This window comes from Rattus norvegicus, chromosome 1 (genome assembly GCF_036323735.1).
Source record: "Rattus norvegicus strain BN/NHsdMcwi chromosome 1, GRCr8, whole genome shotgun sequence".
In the NCBI taxonomy this organism is placed as follows: Eukaryota; Metazoa; Chordata; class Mammalia; order Rodentia; family Muridae; genus Rattus; species Rattus norvegicus.
This window is the reverse complement of record NC_086019.1, coordinates 261,221,295-261,244,472: the sequence shown is the minus strand read 5'-3', so window position 1 is coordinate 261,244,472 and position 23,178 is coordinate 261,221,295. Positions and strand designations below refer to the sequence as shown.

At 39.0% G+C, this 23,178-nt stretch overlaps 1 long non-coding RNA gene across 1 annotated transcript in view; it reads left to right on the top strand.

Moving 5' to 3' along the window:
• LOC134485248 (uncharacterized) overlaps nt 1-17,374 on the top strand; it is a 58,776-nt gene extending 41,402 nt beyond the window's left edge. The window contains exons 6-7 of the long non-coding RNA XR_010063292.1: nt 13,915-14,085; nt 16,136-17,374. This is a non-coding gene — a long non-coding RNA (uncharacterized LOC134485248). The remainder of the gene's footprint in view (nt 1-13,914; nt 14,086-16,135) is intronic.
• The last annotated feature ends 5,804 nt before the right edge of the window (nt 17,375-23,178 follow it).

Here is a 23,178-nt window from a genome sequence, read left to right as displayed (position 1 = left end):
TACGGAAAACCATCAACGTGATCCATTATATAAACAAACTGAAAGAACAAAACCACATGATCATTTCATTAGATGCTGAGAAAGCATTTGACAAAATTCAACACCCCTTCATGATAAAAGTCCTGGAAAGAATAGGAATTCAAGGCCCATACCTAAACATAGTAAAAGCCATATACAGCACACTAGTTGCTAACATTAAACTAAATGGAGAGAAACTTGAAGCAATCCCACTAAAATCAGGGACTAGACAAGGCGGCCCACTCTCTCCCTACTTATTCAATATAGTTCTTGAAGTTCTAGCCAGAGCAATCAGACAACAAAAGGAGGTCAAGGGGATACAGATTGGAAAAGAAGAAGTCAAAATATCACTATTTGCAGATGATATGATAGTATATTTAAGTGATCCCAAAAGTTCCACCAGAGAACTACTAAAGCTGATAAACAACTTCAGCAAAGTGGCTAGGTATAAAATTAACTCAAATAAATCAGTAGCCTTCCTCTACACAAAAGAGAAACAAGGCGAGAAAGAAATTAGGGAAATGACACCCTTCATAATAGACCCAAATAATATAAAGTACCTCGGTGTGACTTTAACCAAGCAAGTAAAAGATTTGTACAATAAGAACTTCAAGACTCTGAAGAAAGAAATTTAAGAAGACCTCAGAAGATGGAAAGATCTCCCATGCTCATGGATTGGCAGGATTAGTATAGTAAAAATGGCCATTTTACCAAAAGCGATCTACATTCATTGCAATCCCCATCAAAATACCAATCCAATTCTTCAAAGAGGTAGACAGAACAATTTGAAAATTCATCTGGAATAACAAAAAAACCCAGGATAGCTAAAACTATCCTCAACAATAAAAGGACTTCAGGGGGAATCACTATCCCTGAACTCAAGCAGTATTACAGAGCAATAGTGATAAAAACTGCATGGTATTGGTACAGAGACAGACAGATAGACCAATGGAACAGAATTGAAGACCCAGAAATGAACCCACACACCTATGGACACTTGATTTTTGACAAAGGAGCCAAAACCATCAAATGGAAAAAAGATAGCATTTTCAGCAAATGGTACTGGTTCAACTGGAGGTCAACATGTAGAAGAATGCAGATCGATCCATGCTTATTACCTGGTACAAAGCTTAAGTCCAAGTGGATCAAGGACCTCCACATCAAACCAGACACACTCAAACTAATAGAAGAAAAACTAGGGCAGCATCTCGAACACATCGGCACTGGAAAAAATTTCCTGAACAAAACACCAATGGCTTATGCTCTAAGATCAAGAATTGACAAATGGGATCTCATAAAACTGCAAAGCTTCTATAAGGCAAAGGACACTGTGGTTAGGACAAAACAGCAACCATCAAGGTTTTAAGTATGTTTTTGTCTTCCTGACCAACATTTTATAATGCATAGAGCAATTTAGGTTTGTGGCTGAGGTTTTGTCTGTTTACTTTGGTGTTTAATGCAAGGATGTGGTGTCACTGTATTTACCTGGCTGTTCTAAGAACTGCTATATCGAACTCTTATATTTACGTAATTATCTTATCTAAGCCTCCAGAGAAGATGGCATGACCACCATGTTAGCAGATGTCAGCACCACCAAAGGAGGCTAATTGTTAATTTTAGGCTATAGCCAAGCCTCATGGACTGTCGTCCTTCCTGCTGGTCTGTCAGTCAGAATCAGTTAGTTCCCGATATATTTAGGCAGAATTGATACAACGCTAATCAAAATATACAGCACAGCTTTACTCTCAGAAAATATACAAACAATGCTATTAAAGAAAACAGGACTAAGACTTTCTCCAGGTGCATAAGGACACTGAGGAATTTTATTTAATTAAGATACAATCTTAATTTCACACACAATGAAATTGAATTTTGACAACTATTAGACTGGACAAATATCTTTCACTCTCTCATGTAATTTCTCACTCTGTCATGCGTATTTGTTCTCACACACAGACACACACTAGTACTTCACTCTTTCACTCGTATACCTACAGAGATTAGTGATAAAAGAATGAGAAGAAGGGAGATGGAGAGGTGGGGAAACAGTCAGAGGTTGAGAGAGTGAAAGAGACTGAATCAGAGAGATGGCAGGTGCTATATACAGAAGGTAGAGAGTGTACCTAAAACAAGGGAGCCAATAGTTTTGGAATTTTCCTTCTAAACATTTATGAATAAAAGTAGCATTATTTGGTAAGTTATTCAGTGTGCTAAAAATTCCACTTGAACCTTTAGAAAAGAGAGTAGAAATACAAGATCTTTCTCAAAAAACTTGTACCTTTGATCTATGGATGGAAAACTTCATTTTCTTTTCAAAAACAACATTAAGTTTAAGATCGATTATTCAGTTTCACTATTAAGGTGAGCATTGAAAGAGTATTGTTGATAAATATGTGGTTGGTATCTACATATAAGGGAAGTGTTCAATAATCTTACTCTTTAAGAAAGAGTGTACTCTTCAAGTTAATGATTTTTTTATGTTAGATTCTGCTGTGAAAGAAATTTTATTTTCGGGATGTTGAAGTTAGCTAAGACCTGTAACCCAACTAAAATTCTTGATTCAAAAATGATATAAATGGGACAAGGTGAATGAGAAACAGATGAAATCACCAATGATTAAATCTTCTAATGCGTACCTCTGGCTTTGATAGTGTGAGCTATGCTGCTAATAGTGCAAATGTGACCTCCACGAATAGAAACGTGACTTGTGTAATTGACAGGTCGTCCTGTACGTTACACACACTAGGTAATGGTTGGCTGCTGTATCATTTTGGTTCAACAGAAAGAAAAGGGAACTATATGCTCCCTTGAGGACACAGAGCCAAAATGTCCCCCACTCTCCTTCAATGGTGCCATCTTTTTTTATTGGCTATTTTATTTATTTACATTTCAAATGTTTTTCCCTTCCAGGTTTCCCCTCTGCAACCCCCCTATCCCACCTCCTCCCTCCTGCTTCTATGATGTTGCTCGCCCACCCACCTACTCCCTCCCACCTCACTACCCTAGAATTCCCATACAGCTGGGGCATTGAGACTTCATAGGACCAAGGGCCTCCCCTCTCATTGATGCCAGATAATGTCTCCCTCTGCTACCTATGCAGCTGGAGCCATGGGTCTCTCCTCATAGTCTTTGGTTGGTGGTTTAGTCCTTGGGATCTCTGGGTGATCTGGTTGATTGATAATAATCACACGTATTTATGGGACGTAATGTGATGACTTGATACACACAGTATCTTAAAGAAATTCTTTATCATTGCCAGTTTGTTAATTTTACCTTACTTTATCTATTACCTGATTTCCAGAGATCCTACTTGGCCAGTCAGGCTCCCTAGCTGGCCCCATGAGTGTAGCACAGGACAACTTGCTAAACGCTTCTGGTTGTGCAGCACCTACAGGCAATTGAGGCCAGACTGGAGTCACTGGGACTCGCATCAGCCACGATCCATGGGCACTGTCTCTATAGACTGATGACAAGCTGCTTTCACGTATGTGTGTTCACACACATACATGTGCTGCTTCTCATGAACAGAACAGTGGGAACACGTGGCAGTTTTCTAAGTGCCCTACCCTTTTGGAGCAAAGCATATGGACTAGATTGTGTGCGTGCGTGTGCGTGTGTGTGTGTTGGAAATAGTCTGTTATCAGGTGTAATTCTGGTTGTACCTGCTGAGGCCTGTAACCAATCAGGGCAATATTACATCCTTTCCACTTCCTAGTTCAATTCACCTTCCACTCCCGAGTCGGCAGCCATGGGTGCTTATTCATCATTTCCTTTATTCTTAATTGTAAATTATTTTGAGTTATCAGCAAAAAAATGGAATAACAACTTTCATCAAACGGCGAAGAATCTTCAAAAGAGAAAAATCACGCAAAGCGATGTGCAAAGTGTGATATTTTGGAATTCGCTCCAAAGAATCTTCATGACTAAGTTTCAGACTTTCTCTCAAGAAGAGAAACCATGGAAATATGATGATATCTAGTGGGTGTGGAGGCTTTAAATGAGTCAGTCATTACTTTTCAGAAAAATTGTCAGAAAAAAAAAGTGTTATAATCCAACAAAGTTACTGAGGTGTGATGTTGTTAAATGGCCTGCATGAGGCAGGAAAGTGAATTAGTCCGGGCCCAAGGCAGGAGTTCTCACTTCCTATGCTTTATAAAGCATTCGGGGCTCCTGATAAACTTGGGAATCTTCTCCCCAGTACATGTGTGCTTGTGTATGTTTCCTGAGTCATGAGTTGCATTTGGTGAATTGTTCTGGATGACATTATGTGATTTTTCTTCTCACTGAGGCATCTATGGGCATCTAAAAAGAACCCACAGACCTCTTGAGGGTCATTTTCTAGTCATTTGACACAGATCAAGTTCTGTGGAAGGTATGGTAGTTTCTTTAGACAACAGGTAGACTTCCAAGCACATAAATGAGATCTTTGTCCACATTCTAGTTCTAAAACACCTGTGAGAGATCCTGGGGCGAGAATTGCTATGGGTTGAACTCAGATGCTGAAATGTCTTTCACCTAGTGATGGGGGTAGCAGAAGTTACCTTTGAGAGGTGATAGGTCATGAAGATAGAGCCGTTGCACGAGCGTGAGTGTCTTTATAAGGATCTAAAAATATCAGAGTGCATTCCTGCAAGAACCACGTAAGAGCAGAGCTGTATTTAAACATAGAGACTTCATATAAACAATAGAGTCCTAGCCAGACCTTGAATCTCAGTGCTTGAACTTGGACTGTTTAACGTCTAGAACTCAGACAAATAGGATTCTGGTTTTGCTTTTTTATTTGTTTGTAATAAGGAAGCAAAATTATGGTATTTTTTGTGAAAATAGACCAAATGAACCAAGGAAAGAAACAAAAAGTTCCATCAGGTGACGGGGTCAGAATTACGATATTAAAATTAGCAGGTCAGGATGGGGCTTTGGCATTATTTCACTAGACTGTAAGAAAATAAATAAATATAGACACATGTACACATGCATGCACACATGCATACACATACATGCACAGACTCATGCACATACACATGTACACACATGCACACATTTATACATACATGCACACACATGCACACACATGCACGCACACACATGCACACTCATGCATGCACACACACATGCACACATGTGTACACATATGCACACACATACACACATGTGTACACATATGCACACACATACACACATGCACATATATATGCACATACATATGCACACACATGCACACACATGCACACACACACATGCACACATGCACACACACACACAAAGGGGGTCAACACATAGGAAAGAAGAACATACAGTTTTACCTTTGGAATATTTGGCCGAGTAAACACATTTGGTGGTTCTGAGGACAAGTTCTGGTGTTAGGCTCCTTGGATGGTTATCTGGCTCTATCAGGGTATGAGATTGGGGGATTGGTCTTTTTGCTTTAGTACATGTATAGAAAATGAAAACAAAAATAGTACTTAAGGGTTTCATGCTAATTTAAAAAATTTAAAAGACCTAAAACAATGTTACCTATAATTGTTAAGTAGAAATATTACTTAAGGGTTTCATGCTAATTTAAATGATTTAAAGGACTGAAAACATTGTTATCTATAATTGTTAGCTAATATTAGAAAAGAATAGAATAGCAATGGAAACCAGATAGTTTAAAATATCAAAATATTTTACATTCTTATTTCAGTTTCCCAAATTATCATCAATATTGTTGAGGATATCACATCTAAACGATGCTAATTGTGAAAATCCAAAATGTATTACACGAATGAGGGATCAAGGGTGTTGGGGGTTTACAAAGAAGCTGTAGGGTGGCTGAAAATATTTTATAATTTATGAGACAGACTTTCTTTGTTTAGGATGATGGGGATAGAAGGTTGTTAATTTGCACTCCTCAGGACCCTTTAAATGTGAGTTTTAATTAATGTGAAGCTATTCTCCTGTGTGGGTTTGGATGGTGCCGGGGACGGGGGGTGCGCGTTTCATCTTCTACTATATGATGTCAAGTTTGAAATCATTATTTTTGACTCTCCTGTCTCTGCTTGTTTCTACGACAAACAAATATTTACAAAGCTTAGTAACTGTTTATTCAATGTTATAGGAAAAAGTTGGTTGCTCCATTAACGTCCAAGGCCTGACCTGAGGTATTGTGAGTGCTCTGCCCTTTATCTCATAAAGAGTAGCATCCCACTGTCTCAGAGCATACCAATCTAGGCTAGGAATCCCCATTAGTGAGGCAGCCTGAATCGTCCCCTCTCTATGCTCTCTGTATGAAAGAGAAGATGAGTGCGGCAGGCAGTCCTCTCCTCAGCATGGGTTTATACACATGATTTTAATGTTGAATTTTAGAATCCAGCAGTCCCAGCTTTAATAGTGAATTAACTGTAGGCAATTTTTTAATTGGCCTTTTAATGTCAGGGCGCTTCCACCTGTAACACTGAAAGGTATTTATCTTATTAAGGATGAAAATATTTTGGTAGTGTAAAATATAGTGATATCAGTGTGTTTTGAAGGTCTCTGTTTATGAATAAGTAGAACTGAAGGGTTTTTTTTTACTACAAGTAGCAAATTTTTCCCATTATCAGGCATGACAAAAATGAAGCAATGGTGTCCACACCATAGATATCCATCCTATTTCTGGATATCTATGTAAAGGACATGTGGAAGTTAATTCTCTCTGCCTGCTTGCTTTTGGCCTCACTAGTAAATCCATTCCTTCAATGGCATTGAAGCCAGGATTCCAGGATACTTCAAGATATACTGTAGACATATCCTCTTAGACTGAACAGCTATTAAATTCTTGGACCTTCCATTGGTAAATAGGTCATTATTGGGGTAACTGAATCACAGCCTGTAAGCCATGTAATAAATTTAACAAATCTTATCATTCTATAAGTTCTATTCCTCTGGAGAACCCTGACTAATTATACCAAGAACAGGAATGACTGCATCAGTCCTCAGGTACAGAGTTGTCTGAGCTTACTAAAAGTCTGTTCTCTCTATCTAGCTTCCAAAGCAACACAATCACACGCTTCTGTTATGCCTGGATCTGGTGTGTGTCCTACAGGCTCATGTTTTCAACAGTTTTGCTCTGGTTGGTGCTGCTTCTTAGGGGTTTGTGGAATCTTTAGAAAGTGAGAAAGGCCTGGCTAGAAGAAGTAGGCTTTTTGAAAAACTTCAACACAAAATGTGTCCTGCTTACAAGATGTTCAGGGACAAAGATGGAGTAGAGACGGAGGGAATAGCCAACCAATGACTGGCCCAAATTGAGACCAATTCATAAGCAAGAAACGACTCCCGACACTATTATAGGATACTGTAATGCTTGCAGACAGGATCCAAGCATAACTCTACTCTGAGAGTCTCTACCCAGAAGCTGATAGAAACAGATACAGAGACACACAGCCAAACATGTGGGAGATGGAGATTGGGAGCCTTGTGGAAGAGTTGGGGGAAGAAGTGGAAGACCAGAAAGGGATAGGGATGCCCCAGGGAGACCATAGAGTCAACTAACCTGGACACTTGGTGTCTCTCAGCTACTGAACCACCAAAGAGTGAGCATCCACTGGAACTAGCCCCCCATCCCTGCACATATGTAACAGATGTGTATCTTGGTCTTTATGTGGGTCCCCCAACAACTGGAGACAACTGGACAACTGGAGTTGTCCCTGAGTCTATTGCCTATGGTTATCTTTCCCTTAACAGGGCTACCTTGTCTGGCCTCAGTGGGAGAATGTGCACTTATTCCTGCAATGACTTGATGTGTAAGGGTGGGGTGATGCCAAGGGGGACCTCTCTTTCCGGAGAAGAAGGGAAGGGGAGTGGGAGGAGGAGCTAGATGAGGGGAGAATTGGGAGCGAGGGGAGAATTGGGAGCGAGGGGACTGAGATTAGGATATAAAGAGAACAGATAAATAAATTAATGAAGAAAAGAATGTTACCATGGTACACTTGGTTCCATTTGCATTCTTTGTTTCTTGATCTGCTGCCCTTGCAACTGGTTCTAGTATATGCTCACATTGTGGTAGAATGAGCCATTTCTAGCCATCAAGGATAGTTGTGAATCCTTTGAGACACTCTTACTCCTTGTGATATACCCTCTGAAACAATATATCAAACAAATCTTGTGATACACCCTTTGAAACAATGTGTCAAAAAAGCCTTGTGATATACCCTCTGGAACAATGTATCAAACAAACTTTTCCTCCTGTGAGTTGTTTCTGCCTATTATTTTAGTCAGAACCATGAACAAAACCAAAAACACATGTATATTTTTTGAAAAAAAACTTTAAAAAGTGACTAATACAGTTCAATAAGAAATGGTTATGAATCTCAACACAGTAAATTAACTTGTTTTCCTGTTACTTATATTAACTTGAGGAAATGGCAAGTTCAGGTTTTTGGAATTTCAATTCTGTTTTCCTACAGATTGATTAAAAACTTCATTTATTATCGATATTGGAAAATATTCTGCTTATTAAATGATTCTCTTCCTACACCTTACTAATGAATAGTAAACAGAGTAAAATGAGTTTATATTGAATATAAAATTGCTTTCATCAAAGCTAAGTATACAGGTTTAGAGAGACAGATGTACATTCTACAGACTGTTTTTAATGCATAGTTTGAATAAGAATATTGGGAGTATAGAATAAGAGCTGGATATATGTCTCAGCAATTAAGAGCATTTGGAGTCACACTTGGGGAAAGAAACCTCTCTTAAGAGTAGGCTCCAAGGCCAGTAATAGATGGCAAATGAACTCATAGGCATCTTTAGAGGTTCCTTGTCTGATAATGTAGTGTCGGGGATTTTCCTTTTTTAAAAATAAAAAAAACATTATTATATTTTATTCACTTTTTACCCTACAGTTCCTTTGCATATGTATGATAGCTTTCAATTCAGTATTTTCATGGGATTCCTGAGAGTACAAATGAGTAAGTCTCTGTATCTCCATAGATTTCTTGTGCCTTTTTTGGGGGGCTCTTTTTCTTTGGTTTTGTCCTATTCTCATATGTCAGTTTTTTGTTTATCTTATTTTATTTTGTTACTATCATCTCTTAGAAGCTTGCTTAGTTTCTGATGAGAGACATGAAGGATTTAGGAGGTGGGAAGGAGCTAGGAGGAATAGAGAGAGAGGAAACCATAGTAACACATGATGTGAGAAAAATGTCTATTTGCACTAGTGGGGAAACTGCAGCATGCTTTAGAGCATGCTCCGTTGTACTATGATAAGAGACAGTTTTCCATTTGCTCCTTTGAAAGGGTCTTTTAAGTTTGGTCATAATTACAATAATTTTTGCTAGCTTTTCTCCTAAGCATTTTCCAAAGCCCTAGATAAAGTCAAGATATTGGAAGAAAGCTTTATATGAAATTTGAGAAAATAATCTTATTTTGGATACTCATGTGACTTATTATTATTAGACTTAAATATATTACCTTGCCAAGTATAATTCACAAAACTATAAATCATAAGCCTTAAAAGGGAATGACACCCCAGTATGGAGAAATGCCAGGGTGGTGAGGCAGGAGTGGATGGGTAGGTGGGTGAGCACCCTCATAGAAGCAGTGGAGGGGGAATGGGTCAGGGGACTTCTGGAGGGGAAACCAGGAAAGGGGATAACATTTAAAATGTAAATAAATAAAATATCCAATAAAAAAGAACACCTGATTTACCACCTCTCAGGAAGATATTCTCTAGTTATAGCCATTTATTTCCAGTTGCAAATTTCATGATATCACTGATTTTAATAGTGGTATAATATTAGGTTGTGTAAATGTACCACATTATATTTATCTAATCTTCATTTGAGGAGCATCTAGGTTGTGTCCAATATCTGGCTAATTATGAATAAAGCTGCTATGAACGTAGTTGATTGAGCAAGTGTCCTTGTTGTACGGTGGATCACCTTGCCCTGGAGGGGCTTAGCTGGGTCTTGAGGTAGAACTATTCATAATTTTCTGAGAAACCACCATGTTAATTTCCCAAGTGGTTGTACAAGTTTGCACACCTGCCAGAATTAGAGGAGTGTTCTCCTTGTTCTCTATCCTTTTCAGAATGTGCTGTCACTTGAGTTTTTGAGCTTAGCTATTCTGATGTGTGTAAGGTAGAATCTCAGGGTCTTTTTTATTTGCATTTTCCTGATGATTAAGGATGTTGAGCATTTTTCTAAGTGCTTCTCGGCCGTTAGAGATTCCTCTGAGAATTCTCTGTTAAATGTTCCCCATTTGTAATAGGTTTGCTTTGTTCACTGTTTTCTAATTTCTTGAGTCTTTCTATGTTTTGGATATCAGCTCTCTGTCAGATGTAGGGTTGATGGAAATCTTTTCTCATTTGGTAGGCTGCTGATATTTTCTATTCCTGGTATCCTTCGCCATACAGAAGCTTTCCCCATTTATTCATTATTGATCTTAGTACTTGAGATGTTGGTGTTCTCTTCAGGAATTTGTCTTCTGTGTCTATGCATTCAAGGCTATTCCCCATTTTTGCTTCCATCAGATGGAGTGTATTTGATAAAAGTATCAACCACCCACAAAACATTTGACTCACAATTTGTCCTGCCTACAAGATGTGCAGGTATAAAGATGGAGCAGAAATTAAGGGAACAGCCAATCAATTCTTGGCCCAATTTGAGACCCTGGCCATGAGAACAAGCCCACCTCTGACACTATTAATGATACTTGCAGACAGGAGGCTAGCATAACTGCCTTCTGAGAGGCTTCACCAAGCAGCCAATGGAACCAGATGCAGAGCTCCCCAGCCAAACCTTGGACTGAGCTCAGGGAGAGGGAAAGGAAGGATTGGAGAAGCCAGAGAGCTAAGGATACCACATGAAAACCTACAGAATCAAGTAACCTGGGCCCGTATGTGTGTATGTCTGTATGTGGGTATGTGTATGTGTGAAATGCTAGGAACTTTGCTTTAGCCATTCAGTATGTGCATTTATATGTGTCTACCTGTCTATGTATCTGTCTGAATGTATGTATATTTGTATGTGGGAAGTTGGTGGGAATTGACTTTGTTTCAACCTCTCTCTCTCTCTCTCTCTCTCTCTCCCTCTCTCTCTCTCTCTCTCTTCCTCTCTCCTCTCTCTCTCTCTCTGAGTGTTTGAATTCCCCCACCCATTTTTCTTTCTTTAATCACTAGCTGCTATAACCAGCAACCCTTGTCAGTTGCTCTCAGCACTGACACCCATCAGCTTCTCTTAGCACTGACCCGCACCATCTTCCTGCCTTGGTTTACCTGTGGTGACATGGATTACCAAAGAATTTTGCATACATTAAAATAAATTTTTAGAAAAGAATAATGCGTGCTTACACAAAATATTTTGTAGCTTTGATCCATCCAGACACTCTTAAATTTGAGCATGTGGAAAACATAAAGAGGCCACCCTGGATATTCTTAATCCTAAGAGACAACCTAGTTGATGTAAGGAATTCAAAGCCATCACGAGCCACCCCCATCCATTGTCATCCCATTTCTGAGGTGAATTGGCTCCCAATAAATTACACCTGTGTAGGAAATTCAACCATGACACTTACAATGTTCCTGACAAATAGACATCAGCCACTCAAGATTAATTTCCAAATTGTTATTGGAGGGGGCCAATTTCTCAATTTCATCTCATCTCCATCCCTTGGATTCAACAGATTGTTGCAAATGAAACTGCAGTGATAGGAAAACTCTCTCTACTTATCTCAATCGCTACAGGAGAGACTGAGTCAGTCACTAAGCACCACTAGCCTTCTCATAAATCACAACATCCATTAATTGGTGGTCTAAATCCCAGGGAGAACAGATGGAGAGTGATGGACACTCAAATGGTTGTCTCTGTTGCCAAAGGCTTAGTAGTACATGACTTAGAGATGTCCCGTTCTGCCCTCTGATTCCAGCTAATGCTCTTCATGTGCCTTCCCTTCACTGTGTCTTGCTTTGCACACCTGCAGTGATTCTCAGAGACAGAACTTGGTATTTTTCTTTCATAATGCTTATGAAACTCAGAGAAGTTCATGTCTGCCTACATCCCAAGTTTATATATACATGGGGCTGAGATCTTCTGGCATCCAAATGCACTTCATAAATTTTCTATTTACACCCTGGTCAAACATCAAGCTCTCTGTGAGTCTAGAGTAGACTCATTGGAGTGACACACGGATGATAAGAAAGACTCCCTGTTTGTCAGTCCACGAATATCCAAAGCAGAAATAAAGGCCAGTATGGGCACTGAGAGAATAGGGATTGCTTCATAGCTTTACTTTCCCTTTTCTGCATTGTTTAAATTTTACAGAACAGATTTTAATGCCTATTATTTACTTATTTTTTGAAGTAAAATAACTTCAAAATAATAGAAGAATAACTACTCTTTCATGTCCTCCCTTCAATTTCTTCGATGTGGTCCTCCTTTTCTCAAATTCACAGGTTCTATCTCTCTGCGTGCGCGCGCGCACACACAAACACACACACACACACACACACACACACGTGTGTGTGTATATATATTCTGCATATATCTATGCAAGTTACATTTATATATTTAGTATATATATTATATATATTATATTATGTTAGATAATGTACAATGCATGTATTATTTTATATAATATAACATACATATCAAATTTCAGGGATGATCTCTCAATATTGAATATAGAACTAAGGAATCCTGCAATTGGGAATAGCAATATTCCCTATGGGAAAGTCCTCACCCAACTTAAAAATATTGATTATTATTATTATTGTACATTTAGGATGTGTGTGGAATGTATATTATTATTACTGTGGGTGTAGGATGTACATGTGAGTAAGTATGTGGTTGTTGTAAGTTGTGCTGAGGTCAAAGGGTAACTTGGAGAATTCAGTTCTCTCCTTCCACTGCGGGTTCCAGAGATCCAGCTGAAGTCCTACAGTTGTCAGCCTTCCATTGACGTGAATGCTTTCCTGTGCTGAACCGCCCTGCTGCCCCTTGTATTCCTTTTATGATTAGCAATAAAAACTAGAGAAAAATCATCCAACCTATTTTGCTTTTTTTTCCTGTAGGATTCATCTTTTGTAGTTTATATTATTCCCACTTTTCCCTATATATAGTTCTGTCTCTTCAGTTAGATCATAGACTGACTCTTCCAGGATAGGGGTTTTAGCAAATTTCTTGATATGCTACCTCATGTTTTCTTATATTTTTTATTTTAATACAAAACTGCTCTGTGGTCAATAAATTGATACAAATCCATACTTTGAATATTTTGGCCAGATCAAAGATTGTTTTTATGGAATTTATATAAGTAAATTTATATATGTAGAATTTTATTTTAATTTTTATTGGATTTTTTTATTTACACTTCAAATGTTATCCCCTTTCCCCGACCCAACCACCTACCCCTTCCTGGCCTCCCCGCCCGGACATTTCCCTACACTGGAGGGTGGGTGGGCAGGGTCCAGCCTTGGCAGGGCCAAGGGCTTCTCTTCTGGTGCCCAATAAGGCCATCCTATGGATTCTTTCTGTGGATAACACAATTTATTCAGATAAAACCAAAACAACTTTTAACACTCCCCCCCTCTCTCTCTCTGTGTATGTGTGTGTGTGTGTGTGTGTGTGTGTGTGTGTGTGTGTGTTATTTTGACATCACTGCCAGCAAAGAAAGTAAGGGGCAATGCACAATGAAATTCAGTCTGAAGGCATGATTTCAAGAGTCTAAATTCTGGCTGTGAAAGTTCTCCTTTGGTAGTGTAGGAGATGCTATATCGCGGTATTATCCTGTATACCATATTTTCCTTACTGCTCAAAGATGTTAATATTTATCACAAAGGCCTGGGTGTGCTATCATCTGATTACAGAAAATAAAAGAATTAGATTTCAACTCTGTAGCTCATTTTCTTCACTGAAAAGGCGCTTCCTATTTCTCTAGCGTACAACTGCACAGCAAAGAGAGAGCTACAGCGTTGACTTTGGGACCGCCACACACTTCAACTTGGAGTCAACTGAAGGCTTCTCTGTATGGGAACTTCCTGTCTTTATATTTTAGCTGCCCCCTGAGAAGCATTAGTGTAGTTCATCTCGCTCCACATCTTTCTCTCAGGTAACCACAGCCAATAAAAGAAGTATTTCAGAGTTAGTACCTGTTGACTGAAGCTCTAAAAAAATGTGATTATCTTTATTTCACAATCAACTGTCGTTGCTGATGAACCTGGACCTTTCTGGACATCAGATAAACCACAGTAGCATGGCCAATGTTGTGGGTGTCTCCATACAAGGGAAAGCAGAAAACAAGGACCCCATTAAGTCAATCAAGAGTTCTTATTCAATATCAGCTCCTTCAGCCTGCTGCAAACTCGAGGATTACTAGAGACCTTGAGGCCTGAGACTGAAATTTAGAATCAAGTTTTGTTGCAATTGAGTGCCATAATGAGAAACTGAACATTAATTACTACTTATAAACCAAATTTTCTCATTTGTCTAATGATGAAATGAATTATAACCCAAAATACTTTGATGGGGACCTGACAGAACTATGCATATAGTACACATAGTATAGTACTTAGCATAGAGGGAACTCCAGTAAATGAAATACACTGTGATCAACTCACCTGGCAAACTGATATTTTTAAATATTTGTCGTGACATGATAGGAGAAGGCTAAATGAAAATGAGGACTCCTATGTCAGGTGGCCAAGGTAGCAAAGCATGTTAGGGTTTGCATGGTGACACTTTCAGTTTTCCACAGTAGTTACCTAGTGGCGTGTGACACTGAAAGTCAATTTCCATTCTTGACAGCATCAAAATGCTTATATTAATAATTACTCATAATACTTAACAATATTAAATTGTCTAATTCCAGGGAGATATTAATTCTAAATGCCGAGGTTACATTTTCTTTTTTCTTTCTTTTTATATTAATCAAGGGAGTATTTTGTAGCTTAGCTTGCATTGAAACTTACTCTGTAGCCCAAGATATCCTAGACTCAAGGATTTTATTTTCCTGGTCTCAGCTTTCCCAATATTGAGAATGTAAGAGTGATCCAGAGTATCTGATCTTAACATATTTATTTTATTTTTTTTCTTTCTCTACTTTTCTTTTTATTTTATTGGAATACTCCTTTATTTACATTTCAAATGTTATTCCCTTTCCCAGTTTCCTGTCCATAAGCCCCTATTCCCTCCCCCTCCCCCATAAGGATATTGGGTGTTCAGCCCATTCACCACCCACCCCCTTACCAAACCTCCCTCCGACATTCCCCTGCACTGGGGTTCCAACCTTGGCAGGACCAAGGGCTTCCCCTTTCACTGGTGCCCAACAAGGCCATACTCTGTTACATATGCAGTTGGAGTCCTGGGTCAATCCATGTATAGTGTTTGGTTAGTGGTTTAGTCCCTGGAAGCTCTGGTTGGTTAGCATTGATGATCTTATGGGGTTGCAGGCCCCTTCAGCCCTTTCAATCCTTTCTCTAATTCCTCCAACAGGGGTCCCATTCTCAGTATTTATTGAGGGACCTGACTTTACTTACTTACTCGGTTTGAACCCTTACTGTAAAAGTAACAAAACATCATACATAATTTATCTTGGGCAGAAAAACATCATTATTTCAAATAATTGGGACGTGGCTGGTTCTATGTAATCTTTCTATGTGGCCTCAGATGATGTCATCAACCGTGCACCTGGGCCAGCCCTTGCTTTTTAGTTCTGTGATGGCTTCTTTATGGTTTCTGAAGAGGAAAGGTGACCTGTTCTTATGAATTACCCTGGTGCTCTTTGTATTTTGATGCTATTTCTGCTTCCCCAAGAGGGGCTGCCTCAGACAAGGAGTGTACCCAGGTGACTTCAGGTGAACCTTCTCCCCATTTTAACTTGGAAAATAAGGGCTAGAGCAGGTGATTGGACAGTGGATGAGAGGTGGAGCTAAAATGTTTTGGGGAGAGGAGAGGAAAGAGAAGGGGAGACAAAAGAGGGAAAGACAGAGGGAGACTGAAAAGGAGGTGGAAGAAAAATGGAGCTGAAGCACGTGGCCCTGAGAAACCACAAGTTATAAGGGATCTCATAGCTGGGGAATAGAGTAGTGCAGTGGTAGATCTGCCCAGTCGAGGCACACAGCTTGCATTCATATTAATTGAGTCGTGTTTTCATTGTACAGGTTTATTTTGGTTGGAGACTTACTGCCACATGTTCTTCTGTTCAGGATAACGGCCTTTCCGTTGGCGAAGTCCTGACTGATCCTGCATATTCAGCTCCTAAAATGATCACCGAGAAACAGACAATGGGATAAAGTGATGGGTGTATATCACTGAGGCCTTTAAGGTCAAGAAACAGTACAATCTTGAAATTAGGATACTTTCAAGGATGCATTAGAGCACTTTTTTTTTAAACAGGAAGGAGGATTACATAAGAAGAAGCAAAGAAAGGGTAAGATTCATCCTTGTCATTTTCTAGAGACCATTTCTCTTCACCATTTCTCTCGCCTGGGACTGGTCTTCCTTGTGGTGCTATAAAACATACCAGTCCCTAAATTTTGGCTGAAGTCCATGTCAACCAGCTGTACCAACTCAATTTCTCATTGTTTGCCAATGGCATTTACAAGTCTCTTATAGATATTATTATAACCTTAGCTATGTTTGTACAATTATATCTTAACTACTCCGAGAGGGCACTGAATCCATCTTGACCTCAGCAAATCCCTAGGTACAAACAGCTCAGTGGCTCATAATCAGAAGAAGCAGAAAGTTTAGTTCTAAATAATGACTGAACTTCCAAAAACATTGTGTTCTAAAATAATAATTATCACTGACTTCTATTATTTATAACAATTTTAAATTAAATACGTATTGATCATATTCTTCTTCTCCCTCAGGTCCTTCCAGATGCTTTCCCTCTCCATACCAATTCAACTTTAAATTATTTCTCAAAAAACAATGACCTATTTAAACAACCTCTCAAAATCAAGGAAATGAAATAAACACCACTTCTCCCCACAAAGGAGCTAATGTATAAGCAAATAACAGAACACACACACACACACACACACACACACACACACACGCACACACACACCAAAATGAAAAATGAAAAACAAATAACAAAGACAAAAACAAAAACCAGAAAGCCCCCCAAAATCCTGTGAAGTCAATTATATATTGGTCAACTATTCCTGAACATAAGGTCTGCCCTGGAGTGAATGATGTATCTAGTGTTGCTCCATTGAAGAAAAATTATTTTCTCTTTGAGCAAGCATAAATGACAGTTCAGTTGTTAACCTTTACTATAATGGCTAGGTATTCATTCATTCATTCATTCATTCATTCATAATTTTAATATAACAAAATGAATTTAGCAAGATAAGCAAAAAACCATTGCATTAAAGTTAGAGAAGATAGCCCAGGATGGCCTTGAACTTATGATCCTCCTGCCTCTGCCTCCTTCAGCAAATCCTACCAGTGTGTGCCACTACAATGGAAAACAGATAGCGTTTTCAGCAAATGGTGCTGGTTCAACTGGAGGTCAGCATGTAGAAGAATACAAATTGATCAATTCTTATCACCCTGTACAAAGCTTAAGTCCAAGTGGATCAAGGACCTCCACATCAAACCAGATACACTCAAACTAATAGAAGAAAAAGTGGGGAAGAGTCTCAAACATATGGGCACTAGAGAAAATTTCCTGAACAAAACACCAATGTCTTATGCTCTAAGATCAAGAATCGACAAATGGGATCTCATAACACTGCAAAGCTTCTGTAAGGCAAAGGACACTGTTAGGATAAAACAGCAACCAACAGATTGGGAAAAGATCTTTACCAATCCTACAACTGATAGAGGGCTTATATCCAAAATATACAAAGAACCCAATAAGTTAGACTGCAGGGAGACAAATAACCCTATTAAAAGATGGGGTTCAGAGGTAAACAAAGAATTCACAGCTGAGAAATGCCAAACGGCTGAGAAGCACCTAAAGAAATGTTCAACATCTTTAGTCATAAGGGAAATGCAAATCAAAACAACCCCGAGATTCTGCCTTACACCAGTGAGAATGGCTAAGATCAAAAACTCCGGTGACAGCAGATGCTGGCGAGGATGTGGAGAAAGAGGAACACTCCTCCATTATTGGTGGAATTGCAGAGTGGTACAACCATTCTGGAAATCAGTCTGGAGTTTCCTCAGAAAATTGGACATTGAACTACCTGAGGACCCAGCTATACCTCTCTTGGGCATATACCCAAAAGATGCCCCAACATTTAACAAAGACACATGCTCCACTATGTTCACAGTAGCCTTACTTATAATAGCCAGTAGCTGGAATTACCCAGATGCCCTTCAACAGAGGAATGGATACAGAAAATGTGGTACATCTACACAATGGAATATTACTCAGCTATCAAAAACAATGACTTTATGAAATTCATAGGCAAATGGATGGAACTGGAAAATATCATCCTGAGTGAGGTAACCCAATCACAGAAAAACACACATGGTATGCACTCATTGATAAGTGGATATTAGCCCAAATGCTCAAATTACCCTAAATGCACAGAACACATGAACCTCAAGAAGGATGACCAAAATGCGAATGCTTCACTCCTCCTTTAAAAGGGAACAAGGATAGGGAGGGGATAGGGAGGCAAAGTTTCGGACAGAGACTGAAGGACCACCCATTCAGAGCCTGCCCCACATGTGGCCTATACATATATAGCCACCAAACTAGACAAGATGGATGAAGCAAAGAAGTGCAGGCTGACAGGAACTGGATGTAACTCTGTCCTGAGAGACACAGCCAAAATATAGCAAATACATAGGCAAATGCCAGGAGCAAACCACTGAACTGGGAAGGGGACCCCCGTTGAAGGAATCACAGAAAGGACTGAAAGAGCTTGAAGGGGCTCAAGACCCCATATGAACAACAATGCCAACCAACCAGAGCTTCCAGGGACTAAGCCACTACCCAAAGACTATACATGGACTGACCCTGGACTCTGACCTCATAGGTAGCAATGAATATCCTAGTAAGAGCACCAGTGGAAGGGGAAGCCCTTGGTCCTGCCAAGACTGAAACCCCAGTGAATTGATTGTTGGTGGGAGGGTGGTAATGGGGGAGGATGGGGAGGGAACACCCATAGAAAAGAGGAGGGGGCGGGGTTAGGGGGAAGTTGATCTGAAAACCAGGAAAGGGAATAACAATCGAAATGTAAATAAGAAATACCCAATTTAATAAAGATGGAGGGAAAAAAAAGTTAGAGAAGATCAATCAACAGATGTAAAGGAGCCCAAGGGAAGACACAAGAATCAGAGATCCACTTGTTTGCACATTTACGAATCCCATAATGGAGTAAATTGATCATAATGCATATGCAGAGGAACTAATGCAAACCCATGCATTCCCTGTGCATGCTGCTTCTGCTCCTTTGACTTCATTTTAGCTTTGCTCAGTTAATTTAGAAGGCCTTGTTCTACTGGTGTCCTCCAGCCCCACTTCTACCTTTCTTCTCTGTTGGGTTTCCTGAACTCTCTCTCTCTCTCTCTCTCTCTCTCTCTCTCTCTCTCTCTCTCTCTCTCTCTCATTTTGTTTCATGTTAGGTCCCTGGGCTAACTCTGAGGTTCTTGGTCACACATGCAGTTTTGGGTATGGATTCAATCTCATGAAGTCAAATCAAATCAGTTATTGGTTGGTTAACCCTACAACTGATTAAGCCATGATCGTGGAAATAGAGACAATATAGACAGCCTAAAATGAAAGAAATGTGAAAATAAAAACAAAACATTTAGAAATTGGAACAGAGACCACAAAGTCAAACTTCACGAATATAATAGGACAGATGGAACAGAGAACCTTAGGTGTTGAAGATACAATAGAAAAATGGATGCATCGATCAATGAACATGTTAAATATAATAATATTCCTGACATAAAACATCCAGGAAATCTGAAACACTGTGAAAAGACCAATCATAAGAATAAAGAGAAGGAGATGGCTATCAAAGGACAAGAAGTATAGAAGACACCAAATACACTGGCACAGAAAATAAAGTTCGCTCAGCATATAATAATCAAAACACAAAACATACAGAGCAAAGAGTAATTTCTTAGAGGAGACTATCAATGGCCTGAAGAGATATACTGTAGACTCTGAGAGATCATAAATGTTAGCCAGACTACGATATCCAGCAAAACTTTCAATCACCAGAGATAAACTAATACTAAATACAAATTTAAACCATACGTATCTACAAATACAGCACGGCAGAAGGTACTAGAAGGAGAAGTCCAACCTAAAGAGGTTAGTTTCATCCAAGAAAATAAAGGGAAGTGATAATCCCAGAGCAGCAAAATCAAAAGAAGGGACACATACAACAGCAACAGCAGCAACAACAACATAGCAGAAATCAACAATCATTGGCCACTGATATCTCTCAATATCGATGATCTCAATTCCCTAATAAAAAGACACAGACCAACAGAGTGAATGTGAAAACCATATCCATCCTCCAAGAAACACATATTGACACCAAGGACATCACCTCAAGGTAATGATATTTTAAGCAAATGGAACTAACAATCAATCGGATATAGCCATTTTACCTGACAAAATAGACTTCAAACCATAATTATTCAGAAGAGATAGGGAAGGGCATTACATACTTATCAAAAAATCCATCAAGAAGACATTTCAATTCTTAACATCTATGCCCCAAACACAAGGGCACTCAACTTTGTAAAAACAAACAGTACTATAACTTAAATCACAAATTGACCCTTACACACAGTGGGAGACATCAATACTCTGCTCTCATCAATGAATAGGTCATCCAAACAAAATGTACACAGAGAAATACTGGATATAACTGATATAATTTCACTTTAAAAGTAACAGCAGAAAAAAATAAAACAAAAACAAAACAAAACAACAACAAAACACCCAAAACTTGATCTCTGCTTTTTTTTTTTTTTGTAGTAAATAGATTTTACATTGAAATTGTGTGGTGCCTTGTCTCAGAAACAGGCATTTTCTCTCAGTTATCTCTGAACTCATGTGATAGGTAAATAAAGAGCCTCTCTTTAATTATGGAGCAGAAGCTTTTCCATGTAACTAGTGTCCAAACCACCGTCTTAATGTAGTGCTTATTGGTTTGGACAGAATCTTATTTCAGGGAGCAGACAAAAGATTGGGAGGGACATATGCTTGAATGAAGACAATGCTTTCCTAGGAGCGCCTCAGCTCATTAGGGGTTCCGTGTGCATCATAAACATGAGTGGCTGTTGAGATGAAATTCCAGCCTAAGGGTTTGTGTAAAATGGACAATGTGTCAGTGAGTCTTGGCCAAGTGTTTCCTTGCTGTTTTTTACATGGCATAAATGAACCTTTGTAGGACAAGGCTGATAGCTAGTAGAAATAAGCAGATGAGGAAGAACCATCGCTTCATTTCTATGTCTTAAATTAGGATTCATTTCCTTGGTATAAAACGCAGCTCTAACTGGCAGTTTCTATGGCTCTTGTGAATTGCTTGAGACCTTAGGATTTGTAATGAATTGAACATACTTTATCTTTTAACTTTTATTTTGCTATAAAGTTGAAATCGTGCTGAAATATTTATTGAATATTTATTTTATATTGAAGTGAAATAAAAAGAATTCTTGTCTCTTGCTGGGATCATTGGCTGCTGTGGGAGTTGAATATGCATTTGTCCACATGACTGAAAACAAGTGCAAGGAGAGAGACAAAGGAGGAAAGCTTCACTGTGAATTTAGATCGTGATATAGGTTCACAATGGTAGCCTTGAGTAGAGGGTAGCCCTGTGGTTTGAGAATTGATAAAGTAGCTAATATCTAATGAATATCTATAATGGACTACCATTCTTGATAGAATTTGTCTGTTAAAGAAAGTCGCTGTGGAGCTGGTGAGATGGCTCACTGAGTAAAAGTACTCTCTAACAAACCTGACAATATGTGTTTGATCCCTGGAACCCACCCACAGTATTGGAAGGAGAAAATTGTTCTCCAAAAGTTGTCTTCTGACTTTCTTACACATAACTGAGATAAGTGTATGAACACACTTATAAACACACACACATACACATACACACACACACACACACACACGAGCACACACAATAATAATAGAAAACATAATCAACTGAAATAGATAATACTTCATGAAATGAATTGAGGAAAATCATGAAAAAGTTAAGTGAGGGGCAGTCACTGATGACCATATACATTAAGCAGTTTTCGATTTCTCCAGCAGGTAACAGAATTAGAAGCAGATCTAGAATTAGACATTAGAAACAATGTAGTGACCATGTGTCAGGAAGACTCTGAGCTGATATCATAGCTCTGGGAACAGTCGGAGATCAGAAACAACAGTTTCTTTTATATTATTCTCTTCAAAAATATAGAATGTCCCAATTTAACTCTTGATCAGTATTCCTCAGTGGTATTGAATGAAAAGGGTTTATGACAGAATCTTGGACTGAAATGAGCTTTTCCTTTGCCTGCACACCCTACTCTGGTGTGTGTGTGTGTGTGTGTGTGTGTGTGTGTGTGTGTGTACATGTGTGTGCACATGTGTATGTCTGTGTGGGTCTGTATGTGTGTGCATCTATATCTGTGTCTGTGTGTCTGTGTGGGTGATGTCTGTATGTGTATTTCTCTCTCTCTCTCTCTCTCTCTCTCTCTCTCCTCTCTCCTCTCTCTCTCTCTCTCTCTCTCTCTCTCTCTCTCTCTCTCTCCCTATTTCTCTCCGTGTGTGTGTGTGTGTGTGTGTGTGTGTGTGTGTGTGTTTTCTTCTTAGATTACAAAGATGAAGTTCAAAATCATTTGTAGCTTAGAATAAGGCAGCGGAGTCAAAGGTATACTTCCTTTTATCAGTAAACACAACTTCAGCAAGAGAAGCCCATCAAGGCAGATGGACAGGTCCTGTTACCTGAATGTTCAAGGAATGGCATGAAGGGACATTTCATCTGAAATCAGCAAGATTGGTAAGTGATAAGAGGTGCTTGTAAGAAGATGTGGACCACGTTTGTCTTGAAAGAGAATTAAAACTAGAAAGACGGTCCTGAATAAACGTCTAAGAGCAGTATGGGCTGATTATTTCAACATTGGTACGTCTAGATAAAAGGCTGTACTTTGAAGGAGCTACAAGCTTTGTACCTACTTATGAAGGTGGAGTGCCTGGATCTATAAGTGGTCAAGT